The sequence below is a fragment of the Amblyomma americanum genome, chromosome 7, assembly GCF_052857255.1.
Source record: "Amblyomma americanum isolate KBUSLIRL-KWMA chromosome 7, ASM5285725v1, whole genome shotgun sequence".
In the NCBI taxonomy this organism is placed as follows: Eukaryota; Metazoa; Arthropoda; class Arachnida; order Ixodida; family Ixodidae; genus Amblyomma; species Amblyomma americanum.
This window is the reverse complement of record NC_135503.1, coordinates 132,167,583-132,186,803: the sequence shown is the minus strand read 5'-3', so window position 1 is coordinate 132,186,803 and position 19,221 is coordinate 132,167,583. Positions and strand designations below refer to the sequence as shown.

General features: G+C 43.0%; 1 pseudogene; it reads right to left on the bottom strand.

The window, feature by feature from the left end:
• Window positions 1-1,173: 1,173 nt before the first annotated feature.
• On the bottom strand, window positions 1,174-15,666 carry LOC144098065 (uncharacterized; annotated as a pseudogene).
• Between the last annotated feature and the right edge of the window lie 3,555 nt (window positions 15,667-19,221).

Genomic DNA, 19,221 nt, shown 5'->3' with positions numbered 1-19,221 from the left:
TGTGTCAAATATGGCTTGCTGGGGTTGCTGGCGATAACGTCTCCGTACAACATGTGACCGGCGCTAATCATGTAATTCAATGTGATCTCGTCGCTATGCGATGAATACGCGGTGATGTGAGATTCTTTTGCGAATTAGTTCAGGCCCGTTCAGCTTTCCTTTTTCACGTGAGTGGCAGTCGAAGGGGGGAGTGGGAGGGTTGGGGGAGGGGGGTGGAAGATGCCACGCTATGAAATTAGTGACTCAAAGGTATCGCTACGCAGTGGTGACAACGCCTTGGCCAAGGCACGCGCACACTGAGCTGTCAGTAAAAGAACAAGTCCAGCAATTTCAGACAAAAGTTTTGAAAATATCAAAATGTTAAGACACTTCCTCGATAATATTAAAGCTAATCGTCCATTTTTTTGATATGTTGCAAAATCGTTGTTTCAAAGTGTTTCCATTGGTCGCTTCCAACAGTTAAGACTCCCATAGAAAACGAATGAAGAACGCTTTTGTCGGTAGCAAAAACGTTAATAGAAGGCAACATTTAATACCGCCGTCAGGTTATCTGCAGATATATTGGCGGTTATAGCGAAATCTTAGATTGTACGGAAAAAATTGCGTTCAATAATAGTTTTCCGCTCAAAAATGCTTTTTCCAGAAATGCTAGGAATTCTCTGTAGTTGGATTGATTTGCGTTGACTAAGCCTGAAATTGCTTGGCGATGTCGATAGCAACAAGCGTGCTCGGGGGTCGTCAAGAAAGAAAACCAGCGCACTGTCGACCAAGCTCAATTCAAAGGAAGTATCACATATCCTAAATAACGAATATGGAACAAAGGGAATCATCTTGAACTACGTGGAAAGAGCAACCTTTCTTAAAAAAAACATCGTGTGGGTGCTCCCAACATGAACTAAAGATATAAAAGCTAAATAAGTGGAAACAAGTCTTCATTAACACGCATAAATGTCCTAAGGTTCACGATATCCTCATCTGATCACATTTACTGCTGTTGGGGTAGTCGCTCCGGGAAAAACTACTTTGTATTTCAGTCCATCAAGTCGTTGCAAGATCTTGTAGGGTACGTAGTAGCGGCGTACTAGTTTTTCACTATTGTTCTTTGCTGCGAACTGGTCTATTCCATACTTCTCAAGTGATTTGCATTCCCTCTTGAACTACAGTTCAGGGCATTCAAAACTTGTCAAGGCTGTTATTGCGACATCCTGCGTTCAAGCGTCCGTTTCGAAATCCTGAACCGACAAGGTTGAGGCCAGCTTCCTGCGACAAATTAGGTGGCTGAATGAAGCCGGGTATTATGACCAGGTTTTGGCTCAGATCACTGATAGGATCCTGGCCGAGTGGGTGAGTACTTATGGTGTTCAAAAAGACAGCGGGCGAAGAATAATCATACGGTTTCCATACATCCACGACATTTGACAGTGACTCAAAAAAAGGGGGGGGGGGGAGATATGAAGCGAAATTTATTTTCACGGCAAAGAACAAGCTGGACCGGGTGTGTAGTGCTGTCCGCAACAAGATTGAGCCTGATGGCAATGGTGGGATGGGTGGGTGCACGGTAGCGCACAAAAGAGAAAACCGGTTGACCGAATGTGGCAGTTTAGTACTTTATGTGCGACGTAAGTTGTTATCTCTACTTAGTGTACTTAGTTTACTGAAAGTTTTTATTGTAAACAAAATGCCTGTGATATCCTTGCCGTATGCCGAGCGCACAACCAAGCAAAAGCTCGTACGCTTCTGGCGCAGGTATCCCGGCACCTCGAGGGGTATGGCAGCCAGATATACTGAAGTTTTTAGAGCACCAAAGCAATTCGAAGGGGTGACGATTAGAAACGAGCCTCAGTTGGCTAGGTCGGCTGAAATATCCTCCCATCTGAAGCACGAAATTCGGGGATTTGCACCTTTGTTCTGGTGAAGTCCTTTAGGAGGAGTCATAGGAAAGAGCTTGTAATACAATTTGAACAATTGCTCAGCCAAATCCGTCGCATCTAGATAGCACAAAATGATTCAGGTCTGTTGCGCCAGTACCCTTCGTAAAGCGCCTATGTACCCTCTTCTCCAGTAGACGTACCTGCCCCGGATATCCAGAAGCACGGTTGACAAGCCGGACACTCTTTTCATGAAGGGATACCCGCACTGTAGCCCGAGCAGCCATGGGTTGAGTGTATTTGCCCTCCGCCTGAAAGGGATAAAGACTATCACGATCATTCGGCCACAGCACGTCGTAAATCTGCAACCTCCCTCTCACTGCCCATTTCCTCCCGGTGGGTCCCCTCGGCTCCGGTCCGTTTAAGTAGTTTTTATTTACTATCATTCTGTTTCCTGTTATTGTCATCCCCGGAGGAGTAAAATTATCTTAGGACTTCCGCTGGCCCACTCATTTTTTATTGAAATTTATTGAGGCGCGTGGAATTAAACTTTTTCTCCAACGGAAGGAAAGAAAGAGGTGCAATTGATGCCGCATGATAGGAATTGAGAAAGGTTCTGTCACGTGACAATGAGAGCGCCGTGGAGAAGAGACGACCGGACTGAAGTGGCACTATGAAACTACCTCTTAAATGGGCTGATTGTCGTCCACAAAGACAGAAACTACTTCACGGTGGTGATAGCAACAAGGAGGACAGCGTTTTTCCGGGAACAGAATCACCACATCCTCGACCGTATAAAATTTAAAGACCATAAACGCTCGAATGACTGGGCCCTGAAGAAGAGCAGCCATTTTGAAGAGGATGGAAATAGGAGCGCATAATTGTGCTTTTCCACAGCGCACTGGTCGCTTCTTTCCTACCAACAAAGTGACAGCCCAAATGCCGCCGATAATAAACAAGGATTATGGATTAAAAGACTAGCGCAAATAACAGAGACACAGACAAAGAAGTAGACAGGACGAGCGCTAGTAGACAGCCCAGCTTTCCGCCTTGATTAATAAACAAGGCTCATAAGTAGAGGTGTAAAAAACGGCGCTTCACGGCATTTCTTCCCTCTTAAGTAGGCATCGAACGGTCGTTGTGAAGGAGAATAAAAGGTATGCAAGCGAAATTATAGCAAAAAACAAGCATCCATCAGCGCTCCTAATGGCTTCAAGAATACCATGCGAACAACTTCTGCAGTCGATCCGTCGGCAATTACTTTGCATTTGAGTTCATAAAGAGGTCGCAGGATTTTGAAGGCTCCCAAACAGCGGCGTAAAAGTTTTTCACTCAGTCCTCATCGGAAAACTAGCGTCTGCACCGGTATGCGGTCAAGCGGCTTTTATTCTACGTCGTTTCATTGACGATTGCATACCATCAACCATCGGCGGGTTGCTATTAATACCCACACAGCTATCTGTTAAATGCGCGCTAGCCATCAGTGGCGACGTCAAGGTTCTCTTCTCTGAGGTTCGGTAGCATTGCGTCGAGTGCGGAGGAGACTTCCTTGCCGTACACAAGGTTGAATAGTGTTATTCGTATTGCTTCTACAGTTCCGCAGCAGCAGCTATCCGCAGGCGCTGCTAGTGCGCAAAACGGGTCAGGTAATCGGTCACCAGTATTGGACACCTGTTTCAAGAAGTCGACGCTCACAGCGGGCTCTTTATGATCTAATCGATTTGTTGAAAGGCATTGTTGGTGGTGCCACGGGGTTCAGTAGTTCTGCAGGCCGGGTCAGCATTGACCTTTGCCTTAGATAATCTTGGCGCGCTCACAAGCAATATGTGTCAAGGCTGCTAGGCCTGGCTATTGATGTTCCCTTCGATTATAAGGAAGGAGGGAGGATCGATCAGTTAACGAAACGTGTGTTATCGCTATCCACTGCAATGTGCGCAGGATCAGAAAAATATAAACTTGATGATTGCTTATCTTTCCCGGCACACTTTTCGATATGACATTATCGCTATCAGTGAAACGTGGTTTAAGGAGAAAGAACCACCTTTTGTACCCGACTACAAACTTTCCTCTCTACCGCGGGTTTCACGTGCACGTTGGGGTGGTGTTGCCTTCTTTGTAAAAGATAATATATCTTTTGAAGTCCTGCCCATTCTTACTATCAGCGACGATACAATTAAAGCGCTGTTTATAAAAATTGAGTGTGGTATAATTTTTGGAGTGCTCTATCGCCCTCCTGGTTCTGCTATTTCAGTTTTTCTTGAAAAACTCGAATCGGTTCTAGAAATTTTGACCCCCAAGAAAAGTAACCGCATTGTAATTGTGGGAGACTGTAACATAGATATTTCGGGAGACTCAAACAACTACACCTTACTTTTAAGATCACATAACATGTCCAACCTTATAACAGAACCCACACGTGTAACTGGCCATTCTAGTGTGTTGATAAACCATGCACTTACCAATATTACTAATTGACAGATGGGCCGGAACCTATATAGATCTAATAGCTGATCACATACCCATATTTATTATAGTTAATATCCAAGAAAACAGTAATCCTTAAATTACTGGTGATGGGCCACAAAAACGAATTGACTATCAATTATTTCGTGAGATCCTGCAGCAAACGGACTTCTCCGCTGGCTATGATAGTGACATAAATAAGGAATGTAGAAATATCTTTGCAACTGTTCAGGCAGCCATTTCGTAGAGTTCCACAATAAATAATTCGAATAAATATAATGCCCCTAGATGCCCCTGGATGACTAACTACATCCTAGACATACTGAAAAAGAAAGAAAAATGGCTTCACAAATGGAAACAGGCTCAAACTAATCATTATTTTTAAGCCAGTTTAAGCGCTTTCGGAACCTGTCAGTATCTTTGCTACGCAAAAGGGAACTTAATATTACTCATCTCTCATTTTAAATGCTAATGGCAACATGAAAAAAATCTTGAACATTGTAACAGGTGCAATAGGGCTTCGTTCAGACCAGCGTATATTAACTGAATTGATTGATCAAGAAACTGCTGATGAGTTTATTGCCTATTTTATAAATATTGGACCACACCAACAACTCAACTACTTCCAGTTACTGATCCTCTGCCCTCAATCAAATCAGTTGTGAATAGTTTTGTAATGTATGATGTAAATATAGATGAAATAACAGTAGTTAAAGAGTTGAGAACAAATAAGGCAGCAGGCCTTGATCAAATTCCTGTTAAAATAATTAAGGATAATATTGATATATTAGCCGATCCTCTTCTTTGTAAATTTAATCACTACCTTGAAAGTGAAATATATCCTGCTGAATTAAAAATAGCAAAGGTCGTTCCAGTATATAAGGACGGAGATCGTTCTCATCCATCAAGCTATAGACCAATATCAATTATCAGTGTTATCAATAAAGTTTTCGAAAAGATACTCAGCACACGTATAAACAAATTTACATCCGAATACAATGTGCTTAGCCCCCATCAGCACGGTTTCAGACCTCATAAATCTAATTCGTCTGCGGTTCTCAACCTAACACAAATGCTAAATACAGCTCTCAATGAGAATAGAATTGCTATCGTTGTATATATTGATATGCAAAGAGCCTTTGACACAGTCAACCACAAGATTTTACTCAACAAAGTTAGCAATTATGGATTCAGGGGTAAGCTCCTGAACTTACTCAAAAGCAATCTTAGCGACCGCAAGCAGCATACAGTAATTGAAAAATATACATCTACTTCACAAACCATATTAACTGGCATGCCACAAGGATCGGTTCTTCGGCCCATGCTATTCTCACTGTACATAAATGATCTTCCTGCTATCCTTAAGTATTCCCAACCTTTAATGTATGCTGACGATACCGCTCTTGTATTTATGGGAGAGAATTTGGATGAAATATAGGATAAAATAAATGCAGAGCTAGACAATGTTTTTACGTGGTTCACGTCCAATCAATTAACCCTTATTCTCAGTAAGACTAAGTATACAGTTTTTCTTTCCAGAAAAAAGGAAATAAATACTGAGGAACTGCACATATCATTAAGCGGCCAAAAAATAGAAAAAGTTGGCCCGTACAAATATTTAGGTATTTTATTTGAATCAGACATGCACCGGAAATCACATATTAAACACCTTCGGTAGAAGCTTGCTTACGCTTGCTATGTTTTACTTAAAGCTCGTGAATGTTTGCATACGCAATTATAGGCATTCTTTACTTTTCCTTCTTTCATAGTCATCTTTCTTACTGCATTGAGTCTTGGGGTGCCAATTTCACAACTTATATCGAACCTGTAATCCGTCTGCGAAAACGTACGCATTACGAATTATTACATTTTCAAGTCGTGGTCAATCCAGTACATCTTTGTATAATTTTATCCATTTGCTGCCATTCAATGCATTGTACGAATTAAAAATTAAAAATTAAAAACTATACATAGAATCATAGACACTAATGATCCTCTCCCCATAACTTTGTTTAAACTACCATTACAAAACACAAGAGCTGCAACAAATCATAACTTTAACCTGCCCCCATCTCATAATGTGCCCGGGAAAAGGCTCATAGAATTTAACGGGGCCTTGATCTGGAATTCTTTGCCAGTACAAATTAAGCAAGCCAATAACTTCAGAACTGTTCTAAAGAAATACCTTTTTGAAACCTATTGTAATATTTAAATCAAATTGTGACACAATATTATTGCATTGCCTATGATGTGTGCGTCAAGAATAAATTTTGTATTTGTTAATTACATTCCTGCTCTGCTGTGTTAGTATTTGTGTCGTATTTCATCACTGGACCCTTTACTAGCCAATGGCTACGGGTCCAGAAACTGTTTTGTATTTTGAAAGAAACATAAATAAAATCCTTGAATACTTGAAAGAAAAGGTATGCAGCAGCTGGCTCGTTTTGTGAAGCCTCTCAATAGTCCTTCCGGACTATAAGGAGGCAGGTGGTCCTGTTCACGTATTTAGATCCGGTCGAACATCCTGTATCGAACATGCGAACGCAAACAAGCACAAGTGAGGATGAAACATCAGCGCTGTGTTCGTCTGTTTCCTCGTCTGTCGTGTTTATGTTCGTGCTGTTCGATGCAGTCTTGTTACGACTCAAGTGCAGAGAAAATTCTTCCTTTGACGCATTCGACGAAGCATTGCATCTCAGGGTTTGACAGTCACGTGCACTCGAAAGCGCTTGCGCTGATATTTTCTGATAGTGCGGCTTCGCCGTCCCTTTTTTCGCCTGTGTACATTTTAACTCGTGAGAAGCAATCTGTATCGCCGCGCTTCCGTCATACCTTGTAGACTGCGGTGACATCAAACTCTTGTAAGCGCAGGTTCCATCTAGCGAGGCGCCTGGAGGTGCGCTTAATTTTTGACAGCCACCACACAGCGCGTTGATCGTTCACATCCTTCGTCATACGAACTTCCACGGCACCTAGATGGCGGTGCACTCTTTTCAGCCGCGGAATATTTTGCCTCGGCCATCGACAAGCAATTGAAAGAAATGTTGACTACTTATGCGATAGCTTACCTTAAAAATGATTGCTATATATATATATATATATATATATATATATATATATATATGAGCATGTTCAGAAAAGAACGGTAAACCAGGTCCTATGAAATTTTTTTGTTTTCAACGAAATTTTTATATGAGATGGGTAAATGTGTCCACACAAAGGAATGCACCTTAGTTTTGCAAGAAAAGTTGTAGTTTTCGTGAAAAAAATCATATGTCACAAGAGGTGCAGAATGTCGTTTTTGCCACTTCGCAAAGTTGCAAGTTTAAAGCATCACTGCATGCGCAATAAATTTTTTCCGAACATCAGTATTTTTACGCTACCTCTTTTTAACTTGTTCTATGCGAAATAAAAAAAAGTTTTCTTGCTGTGTTAATCTTCTGAGTAAAAAATCACAAACCTCGATTCCGGAGCTGTGCGGTGCAAAAAAAAGGCACTTTTCGGGGCAGCCTTAGGGCAAGATGCGTTAAAATCTCACCACTGAATCTTTTTCTCAGTGTTTTTCAGCTACTTTTGCTCAATTCAGGCAAGTTTTGTAGCTCTACAACTGACAAATATTTTCAATATGGCCTCAAAATTGGCAGAAGTTCAAAAACCTCAAAAAAGGGACAAATTTGACTTGGATTTTAAAAAAAACACCTTCATCGAATTTCATTAAAAGTTGTCTGAATATTTCTCAACACTTGATAATTTGCAGGCACTAAAAAAGTGTTGCATTATATTGTTTTGAACTATGAAAATAAATACAAAACTGAGTTCATGTTGTTGTTATCTAGAGTTGCTTATTTTTGCCTCTTGGAAAAAGTAACTCTCAGAAATTTAATTTAGCACTCACTGAACGTGGTTACACTTCATTTACCACAATATGCGAACCATCCTGAATGTTTGTAAAGCTTTTACTTTCTTGTTAGCGGCAATCTTAATGCGTCAAAATGGCAACAAAGTCGCTATCAAACCTGGTGTCTCAAGAATTGGCTGGTGGCGGTGAAACGTTTTTTTGTATTCTCTAATTTATCATCGTAAGGTACATTGGTATGTAATCGATTCTTTAAAAATATTAGATCATTTCTCGGTTCTGAGAAAAATTTTTATATATAAAAATTAATATTAATGTGTTTCTGAAGCCGACGTTTCCGCACCTGCATCTGTTTACCTCTGTGTTCAATGGTTATACAGGGTACTGTCAGGAGACGGAACGTCGTCTTTTGAGAGGAACAATTTTTCTGCTAGGTTTTTAATCAGGAGGAGTTTTAATCGGGACGCAATTTACAAATGGGATGCCACTTTATGTGCAGATTGCAATTCAGAAAATCGTAACAAGAAATAAACGGCAGCAGTTGATTTCGGTATGCGCACAGTATATTGTCCAGCACGAAGCACGAACCAGATCACAGTCTCTTCCATTCCGAAGCAACGGTGGAGGCCATGTAGGATGCACTGCCTTCATTTGTTTGAACGTACTTCCATATATGGAGAGTCTTGACCCCAGGCATTTTCTTTGCCGTTTTCCATTCTTCCTTCTTTATTTCGCGAAAGTCTGCAAGCTCCCGCTGTGGGAGCTCCAGAATGGTGATGTTCTTTAGCGTTTCTTGAATTGCGTCTACGAAGCCGCTGGCTGTTTGTATAGCCTCACTTGCAGGCTTCCGCAAGTTGTGGTGTGATGCTTGATGTTTCACAAGCCCACCACTGCCGTCGCAAGAATTTTTGCCGTGTCCAGTGGCTGAAAACATCCATTTCGTCAATTGACATTCACTGCTTTGTAGCTCATGAAACTGTTATTTATTCTTGAAGTGAGCGGGAGCCCCGTCGCTCACATATGCTATCTTGGTGTATATTGGCTGTTGTCTTCGAGGTGTGCGTTGATTTTCGACAGAGTCAAGCATGCATGAGCTGAACCATGAGAGATATAGTCAGAAATAACGGCGTAGTTCTGAGTCGATTTTCTTGACGTGACAACGCAGGTAAACACGGTGACCTGCTTTTTCTTCCAGGGATACGCTTCTACTGCGTCAGGAAGCACAACTGTCCAGTTTTCGGCGAAATCAAAATGCAAAACAATTGCACCTCTCTTGCAGCTGTGTTTGTCTTCATGTATTGCTCTTGCTTGCACAGATCTAATATAGTTGTGGGGAATCCATTTCGTGGTCTTTCTTAGAAATTCTCTCATAAATGACGAAGCGGTCAGAGTTTCTTTTTTTATTTTTGAGTAGCTCACCGTATTCCCATGTAGCAATCAGCATCTCGTCCTTGCTGCTGATTTCAAAATTTTCCGAAGTGAAAATGCCATCTTGTGGACAGTGCTCACAATTCCTGAGGAAACATGACACAGTAGGTTCTTGGTATACGCAGAGACTCTGCATATCTTCGGGAGAAAGTTATTTTCCGGACGCAATCTGCAGTCCCACGAGGCACAACTGAAAGTTTGCACAGCATACGCAAACACAAACTTGCCGCTGTGGCGAGCCTTTCACCCACTCAGGAGGAAAGAATATGAATTTTGTGAAGCCAACCTGGGAGGCAGGGTGAGCGTGCTTGTAGAGGCGGAATGCTTCTCGCAAGGACCGCGACATGAAGCGTTTAGGTTTCCATTCTTTCTCTCCCTCGTTTTCGATATTCACAACGTCCTTTTTGTTCGGAGTCTCTCTAGAGCAATCGAGTTCATCCATGGTGCAATTTTCTAAAACAGTGGCAATGTCTTCTTGTTGTAGTTTACATCTTGTATACCTCTCCTGTGTTGACCATACGCATTCTTTATCCACCATCTTCTTCAATTTTTGGATAACGTACCTCGTTGCCTCTGGAATAACTTCCTGCACATATTTCACGGTTAGGTTCCTGGTAGCAGTGTCAGCAGCTGGCAACACTCTTGAAAGGACGTACACCTATTGTAGGCAGCATGTAGGTTGTCTTCCCAGTTGCTGCATTGCTTACACTTTTCTTCTGACGCACGCGAAGCCTCTGGGATGATATATGCTGCCTGTATCCCGATCGGATTTTCGCCACAATAGCTCTTGCCGCCTCTTCCTGCTTTCGCTTTCCACAGGAAAGTCGGAGGCGTCTTTTTAGAGCGCTCTGTGGCGAGATTTCGGGGCGAGATTTCGGAGATAAGGCTGACACTGGAGTTTAAACTTTCTACGATGTCTTCCCCAGGGCGGAATTATTCGAATGTTTCGGTTGACTCTGCCTGCATATTATCTATGTCTTCCTTGAACCGACGGTAACAATTCTGACAGATGAAGTCACTTTCTCATATTCGGAGAGCTTCTTCGGGAAGTAGGACCTTTTTGAGAGCAGCGACATTGAGTGTCTTTACACCGCGAAAATTACGTCCTTTTTAAATTCTCTGTTTGTGCCTTTCTGAGTAGCCGGCACAAAACGTTCGCCGCGGAAATCTCTTCATGAATGCAACAGCTCAACGCTTCCGAAGATTATCTCGGGACAGAAAAGCAGGTGACGGATGCAGGGCTCAGGGCTGCTTTTCCAAAAAAAAAAAGGAGATGGACAGATGGATGGATTTTTAACACAGGCTGCCCACCGTCGACACTGATGCTGTTTCAGTCTGGCCTACGAGCTGAGACTGAGATACCAAGTACGCTTCTAGGTGGAGCCCTCCAGCGCAAAAAAAAAAAAACCATGAGTACAGAAAACGACCCCACCGGGTCTACCAAGCCTGAAAAACGACACGCAAAACTCGAGATCCGAAGAACATCCGCTCACCAGGGCTATCTCGGTCGAAGACTGAGGCATAACTGCCAGGCGATCGGTGCATTGCGATGGAAAGATGATAGCAGCAGCTAAAGCCTCGGTGCGGCGGCGGCACACATGCTGCTATGATATTCAGCGTTGCGCCGGGCGTTATATAACTATAGGAGCGGCTGCCAAGCGCGGTTCATCCCTGGAGCTGCGGTAGCAGTTAAAGGCAGTGGTTAGTGTAATGGCATCTTGAACGTAGCGACGGGTGAATTAATTGTTTGCATGAACTACCGCTACACACACGTAACTCCAAAATAACGTGCTTAAATATGCCTACAGTAATTTAGGTCCCATTGTTTGAACAGTACGAAAGCGAATAGGCGCTTTAGCCCCTTGATTGTAAGAGAAAAGAACACTTAAAAAGTGCACTTATGAACTCAGCAACTGGAGCGTTTAAAATTTACCCACAAAAAAACAATACTAAATCCAGTTTCTGATGATTGCCCATCCTAAGAGGGAATACTGAGCAGTCGTATGAATTGAAATCATGAAGTCTGTTTTGTATTTATTTTCATACTTTAAAACAGTACAATTCTACACTTTTTGATGCCTTCAAATTATAATATATTGAGAATTATTCAGGCATATTTTAATAAAATTCGATGATTTTTTTCAAAATCAAAATCAAATTTTTTTTACGTTTTTGAACTTCGGCATATTCTGAGGTCATATTGAAAAATATCTGTAAATTGTAGAGCTACAAAACTTGCCTGAAATAAGCAGAAGTATCTGAAATATACTGAGAAAAGGATTCAATGGGGAGACCTTAAAGCATCTTGCCCTATGGCTGCCCTGAAAAGTGCCTTTTTTGCACCGCATAGCTTCGAAAGCGAAGTTTGTGATTTTTTACTCTGAAGATTAACACGGCAAGAAAACTTTTTTTAATTTTTCGCATAGAAATAGTTGCAAAGAGGTACTGAAAAAATACTAATGTGCGGAAAAGTTTTACTGTGCAAGCAGTGATGCTCCAAACATGCAACTTTGCGAAATGGCAAAAACGACATTCTCCACCTCTGGTGACATACGGTTTTTTTTCCGAGAAAACTACAAAATTTCTTGCAAAGCTAAGGTTCATTCCTTTGTGCGGATACATTTGCCTATCAGATATAAAAATTTCATTGAAAACAAAACATGGTCATGTGACCTCGATTACTGTTCATATCTGAACATGGCCATATATATATATATATATATATATATATATATATATATATATATATATATATATATATAAGAGAAGGGGGCACTTCTACAAAGACACCATTATTTATCAACGTTTCGACCGCGGTGCGGTCTTCTTCAGGACTGTAGTGGTCTCGCGTCAGATCAACGTTTTAAACGTCCATCTGACGCGAGACCACTACAGTCCTGAAGAAGACCGCACCGCGGTCGAAACGTTGATAAATAAATGTGGCTTTGTAGAAGTGCCCACTTCTCTTAAATCTTTATTCTGCGGAGCCAACGCAACCTACGTTCGTAACACACACACACACACACACAAGCAGATATATATATATATATATATATATATATATATATATATATATATATATATATATTTAAGAGAAGTGGGCACTTCTACAAAGACACTTTTATTTATCAACGTTTCGACCGCGGTGCGGTCTTCTTCAGGACTGTAGTGGTCTCGCGTCAGATGGACGTTTAAAACGTTGATCTGACGCGAAACCACTGCGGTCCTGCGGTTTCGTCTGTGCGGCTTCACTGTAGCGGAGGCGGCGTCTTCATGCGGTGTGTTCGTTGGAAAATCTCTGTTCTATTGCAGGAAGCCACCTCAATCCCTAGGGTTTAATAATGATAATAATAGGTTTATGGGGAAAGGAAGAAGCGCAGTATCTATCTCATATATCGTTGGACACCTGAACTGCGCCATAACGGAAGGGATAAAGGAGGGAGTGAAAGAAGAAAGGAAGAAAGAGGTGCCAAAGTGGAGGGCTCCGGAATAATTTCGACCACCTGGGGATCTTTAACGTGCACTGACATCGCACAGCACACGGGCGCCTTAGCGTTTTGCCTCCATCGAAACGCAGCCGCCGCGGTTGGGTTCGAACCCGGGAATTCCGGATCAGTAGACGACCGTTCTAACCACTGAGCCACCGAGGCGGGTCCAAGGGTTTGCTTCATTCACTTTCCAACAGGTTGCTTCCAGGTCTTGCAGCGACGGTCGCGACGTACTTGCCGCATGGAGACGCAAAGCGCACAGAAGGTGGCCATGGGACCACGGTGACTGATTCGGCTTGTGTGCGGCGTGACTCAAGTACACTTCTGCCTTACGAGGTCGCGGACAGAATTGTGTTCGCGGTGCTTCGTAGGGTAGGAACGCATGCCTATCTTCGACGCGCGCAGGGCGTAATATTTGGCCGTCTTCACTGCAGTGAACGGAAAGTCAGAGCTACTGTTCGGTGGTCCTCCAGAGGTCTCTAATCCTCGGTGTGGCTTGCTCAAGCATGGGTTTTTTGGCTGAGGATAGGGCTCCTGACATCGGCTAAGTGGCTGTTTCGGCTGCGTATCGCGGCGCCGTAATGCATGTTTTGTGATATTGGTCGGTGGTGCCATTTGATGCAAGACCAAAGCCTTATGAACACCTTCGCAAGCCGCATATGTTACTGAGGCATCGTAAGGTAATTGTGGTGAAAGTAGTCGAACCTGACGAAGCAGCTGCGAGCAATCTCGCGGGTGATTCCGAGCACATTAGCGTTGCTCGCTGACATGGTATCCGGGTGGCTCGAGGAAAATACGTGTGAGCGGACGGTCGTATTGACCAGCTCTGGCAGATGGTGGGCTCGGCAATGGTGAATTCGGCAACATTTTTCGGTGGGTTTGCCACGAATGCCGTGAAGCCCACCTGTGAATGGCTCACGGTGAGTAACCTGATTATCTTCTTCTCTGTCATTTCACATTTCTGGGCTGACAGGACCCGTCGATGTAGGCGCTTGCATCCGCGCTAGGGAGCTGGATGGTAGATTGTAGGAAGAAGGCTGCTCTTTATTTGCAAAGGGAGCTCCTGAATATCTCCTGAGCCTTCCTCCCATTGCATCCCACGAATTCCGAGCACGCTTGTGGCTCTGATAAACTGCGTGTGCAGGAGGTCCTAATAAGATTAAGGCGCATCTGAACTTTGCATCTTTGTCAATAGGGTTATGTAGGTGCCACGGTGGCACAGCTTTAATTGCTGTTCGGCTTTTTCCTGCGGCAGGCGTTGTACGCTTAGCGGACGCTTGAGCCGGAGGAGGAATACTGGCGATGACTGTTGGACCGGTTGCACCTTCGATGCCTTTTTAGCCAAGTTATAATTGTGGTTTCCGAGAAGTTGAAGATAGAATGGCCGAGAATTAAGCGGTGTCATCGGATAGGAAGGCTACGTAATGACCGTGCGCGCCCTGTCTGCCTAAAAATCTTGGATTACTCCGAGCAAATCAGTGTACTAAAAAATGCTTACCGCTTTAAGAAACACTGATTATCATGTATGCGAATATTATTTTAATAATTATCGCTTACTTCGCAAAAAACTTAGGGAGGCGTCAGCCATTTCAGGACTTCGATTTTTTTGTGAAGCTGCGCTTGGACCACGTTTTCATTGACAAAGTTCGTTACGTTTGGAACACTTCTTCGGATGCTCCTGAAAGGGCCCGTAGCTTGGCCACTAGACCCACTGATTCGTCGTCTGCCGCCTCACCAACACCATCTCTACCGTCATCGCCGGCTGCTGCCCCTTGTATGCCCGAATGCGCACTTGAAAAGCTGTCTGTTTTGAACATGAACGCTAGAAGTATAACAAATAAATGTGCAAATTTTCTGTCCCTTACCCTTACTAAACCCCTCATGCTGTGGGCACGACGGAAACGTAAGTGCAGGATAACGTGAATGATTCCAAATTTACGCCTTCTGGCTACGTGGCGGTGCAGGTGGATAGGTAATATGGCAGAGGGGGTGGTATTGCGCTTCTATTTCGCTCTCAACGCAAGTTCACAGTCTTACCCGCCCCTCCAGAAGCCTAATCCATTTGGTGCTAACTATTTCTGATCAAGTAGATCATTGTAGTTGGTATTATTTACCGTCATCCTGGTTCTTGTGTGAAAATATTTCAACACTAAAAGGTTCAGCCTGCTAATCTTGTTTTGATGGGTGATTTCAACGCTCCAGGCATCCATTGGCTCATGCTTTGTTTCTCTGATTGGAAACCCAACATCTGCCGTGAGCTGATAAACCTGTCCTTGTTCTTCGGCCTTCAACTAATAGTTGACGAAGCCGCAAGGGATGATTCGGTTCTTGACTTGATTTTTGTAGGATCAAATTTTTGTGGAACAGGTTGCGAATGCGACGTCGTCGAGGCCATTTCAGGCCATAAGGCGGTGCTGATTTGTTATACGGTTCCGTTTCTGTACCAGGTTACACTTTCACTACATTTCCTGACTTCAATCGCGCCGAAGACGTTGCCATCACTGATAGTCTTGCTGATGCCTTCGAACCGTGTCTCACGCTTAGCCACAGGGGTGACCGACATTTTAGTCTGGCACTTTGAAAACATCGGTAAAAGTGCATAAGGCGTTCCGTTCTTTTAAAAAAAAAATCCTAAGGCCTCTTGAACGTCTTGTGCCATTCTGCATGCATCACGCCGTGTCCGCCGCCTGAGGCGCACAAAACGCTTAAAAGGTCCCGTCCGCATTATCAGGTTCAATAACGCAAACGATGAACTTCGATTAATAACTAATCTGGCGAAAGATCGTTTTTTCAACTGCCAGCTTGGTGGTCTTCTTAAAAGCAATCCCCACAAATTTTGGCAATCAGTTTTACCAAAACAGTCGGCATCTTCGTCTTTTATCATCCGTAGCGAAGCCACTCATGATGCGGTAAAATATCTAACTCATTGAATGCCTACTTCAAAGTTCCAGCATTGATTCTCTTGACATGTCAAACTCAATTGGTGATATCACAATTAGTGGACAGGGTGTGCTTAACCTGATACTGAAATTGTAAACAAAAGTCGACTTGGTCTGATATTGTACCCAAACTCATTTCTTGTTCGGTATTCATTATGGACTGTTCGACATGTAACCATCACCTTCCATGAATCGCTGACATCTGGTGCGGTACTATCGGCCGAGAAGATAGCTAATGTACTTCCATTGTTCAAATCAGGTAACAAACAGCTTCTATCTAATTACAGACCAATCTCATATCACCGTATTCATGTAAAATATTGGAACACATTATGCAAAAACGCATAGTAGAATTTCTGGACTCTAGCAATGTGCTCTCAAATTTTCAGCCTGGATTTACACAAGGTTTCAGCACCGTAGCACAAATATTTGAATTTTTGCACGACCTTCACTCCACCCTCGATACTGGAGCCCAGGTGAACGCCATAACTATAGGTTACTCTAAAGGCTTTCACATTGTACTGCATTCTAATCTACTGTGCAAACTAAGCGCCATTAAAAAAATATTCTTGCTTGGTTAATTGAACTGCTGATTTTCTTTTCCACCGCAAATACTTCGTTTCCCATAATTCTACTAACTCCTGTCCTGTCGATGTATTATATGGTTTTCCGCAAGCTCAGTGCAAGGCCCTACATCAACGATTTACCTCGCCATCTCAGATCACAAATACGCCTGTATGCGGATTACTGCGTATTATATTAAGTAGTTAACATACCAGATGATCACGTGCAACCAAACGCCTCATTTACTAGTTATTGCACCTGGTGTAATACATGGAAAATGAAAATAATTTTTACTAAACTGTAGTGATGTCTTTCACTAACTGCACATTCCCTCTACTTTTTAATTATGACTTCAGTAATTCACCACTGCACAGGACTTTCGAATATAAGTATTTCGGAGTTATAGGTACCGCTAACGTGCCCTGGGCGAAACATAACAATTTCATTTGTACTAAACACTAAAAACACTTCCGTATTTGAGGAGACCGTTAACTAATGCACCAAAGGAAACTATGCTATTAATGCAGAAGTCCTTAATTCGCCGCGTAATTGAATACGCCTCTTACGTCTGCAATCCTCATGAACAATGTGAAATTGATCAAATCGAGAGCATTCAAAGGAAAGCTATCAGGTCCGTATATCGTCCGTATGATCGCCATTTCTCACATTCTTGTGCCTTGTCCCTCTTGAATCTAACCCCCTTCTTCGTGCGCTGTCACGTGGATTCACTGAAGTTCTTGCACGGCATCGTCAATTCGCTTTGTCGTCTCATCTAATCTCTATCTTGCACCTGATATTCTCCGATAAACCAGGAGTCATCACAGCCTTAAATTTAACCAATATTTTGCCTGTGCTAATAATTTCAAAGAGATTTTCCTTGCAGTTATGAACATTGGAACTTAATTCCTGGTATCACGTGGCCTCTTTCATTAAACTTATTATAAACAGCTATCGGTGCCACATGATGTTTTCTTTTGAGTGTGCTCCTTGTGTATTGCTTCAGTTTTAAATTACAGCTCATCACTTTGTTCGCGCAATGTATTCAAGATGTTAGATGTGAACTTTTTTTATGTTTGTACGTCGCCAATTTAACACCAAGTGTTATTCTCATACCTGGAATAGCCCCAATAGAAGCCGCAGTGTGTAAAAATAAAATAAATTAATAAAATCAGATACTCAGCACCTGCACCAGACGGCACGTTCGCGTGACAACACCGTGAATGGACCAGTAGACTGATGTGACACTACAATGAAATCTTTATTGGGCTTCCTTGCTCCCGCTCTTTTTTAAGAACAGCATCATCACTGACGCTCTCATTCTCGCTTAATTTAACGACAGCATCGAATATCCGCGCCAACGAGCATGGAACAACGAGAGTCAACTCTAACAGCGAGGAAAGAGCAGAGCGTGATTAAGGTTTTACAAAGTGATGTGGTCCTGCTTGCCCATGTAACACAATTATAAGCTTCTGTGCCACCGAGGAGAAACTGCAATAGCAATGAGAAGTTACGAATACAGAGCCTTGAGAGAATTCCTGACCCTTTCGCGACTGCCTTGCGGCGACCGCCAACGCACCTTCCCGACCTCCGGATGCACGTGGTCCTGGTCGCCTGCCGGCGTTTCGCGGCGGCGGAGTAGCACATATGGAGGACCAGGAGCAGCCGCTGCAGCCTGTGTGCAGCTGCGGCGGAAGGGGACTTCCACCATTTTCTTATAATCGTCAGCATTACCTCTATGGCCTCAATTAGGACCTGAATGGCGCTGCTCTGCTTTTCTTAAGTTGCCTTCAACGGCACCGATTCTCTCTTATTCACTGAAGATATGACGCCTCTGGACACACTTATATCTTTACAAGTTTACCGCAAATGTTAATTGTGATACAGTTCTTTTCTTAAAGAATTTGAGAGACACAAAAAATTACTCCCATTTCGGCGAATTCGTTATCCTTGCTTCAATTTTGCTCGTTTTTGCTTTTGTTGCCTTGTGTGACATGCTGTCTTCAAGCGACGATCATTAACAATATGTCCATTCCTTCTTTAGTAGCAAAAATTAAACGGTTTAAAATTGCAATTTTTACTGCGATGTTTAGCACAACAGCGATAGCATTGTACAGCCCCCCTATAAATACACAGAGCGAGGGGTTCGCTTCTAAGCTGTTTAGCGTAGCTGCCTTGGACATACTGCAGTTCAAACCGTTGGAGGACTTGAAGCAGCAGCAGCGGCCTTATGCAGCAGGAGCAGCACCAGCAGCCAAATATGATGACGCCAAAGTGCAGCCGAATGGAGCTCTCTCCTCGTGCCGGCCTCACGCGCTGTTCGGCCTCACGCCATCATACGTTCTAGCACTACAGCCAGTAAATCATTTCCAGCATCGTGCCGCCCTATTGAAAAATCTCGTATATATGTGTTAAATGTGTCTCATATATACGCAATTATTGGATATGTGTCCACATATATGGTCGTATGAATACGTGCTTGTATGGCATACGCGTTCTCTCCACGTATGGCGAAACACATATATACGGGTGATACGTGCCTCATATATACGCAATTGCATATGTGTCATCCCGTCCCTCGTATATACGAGGGCCACGTAACCTTCGTACAGATACGA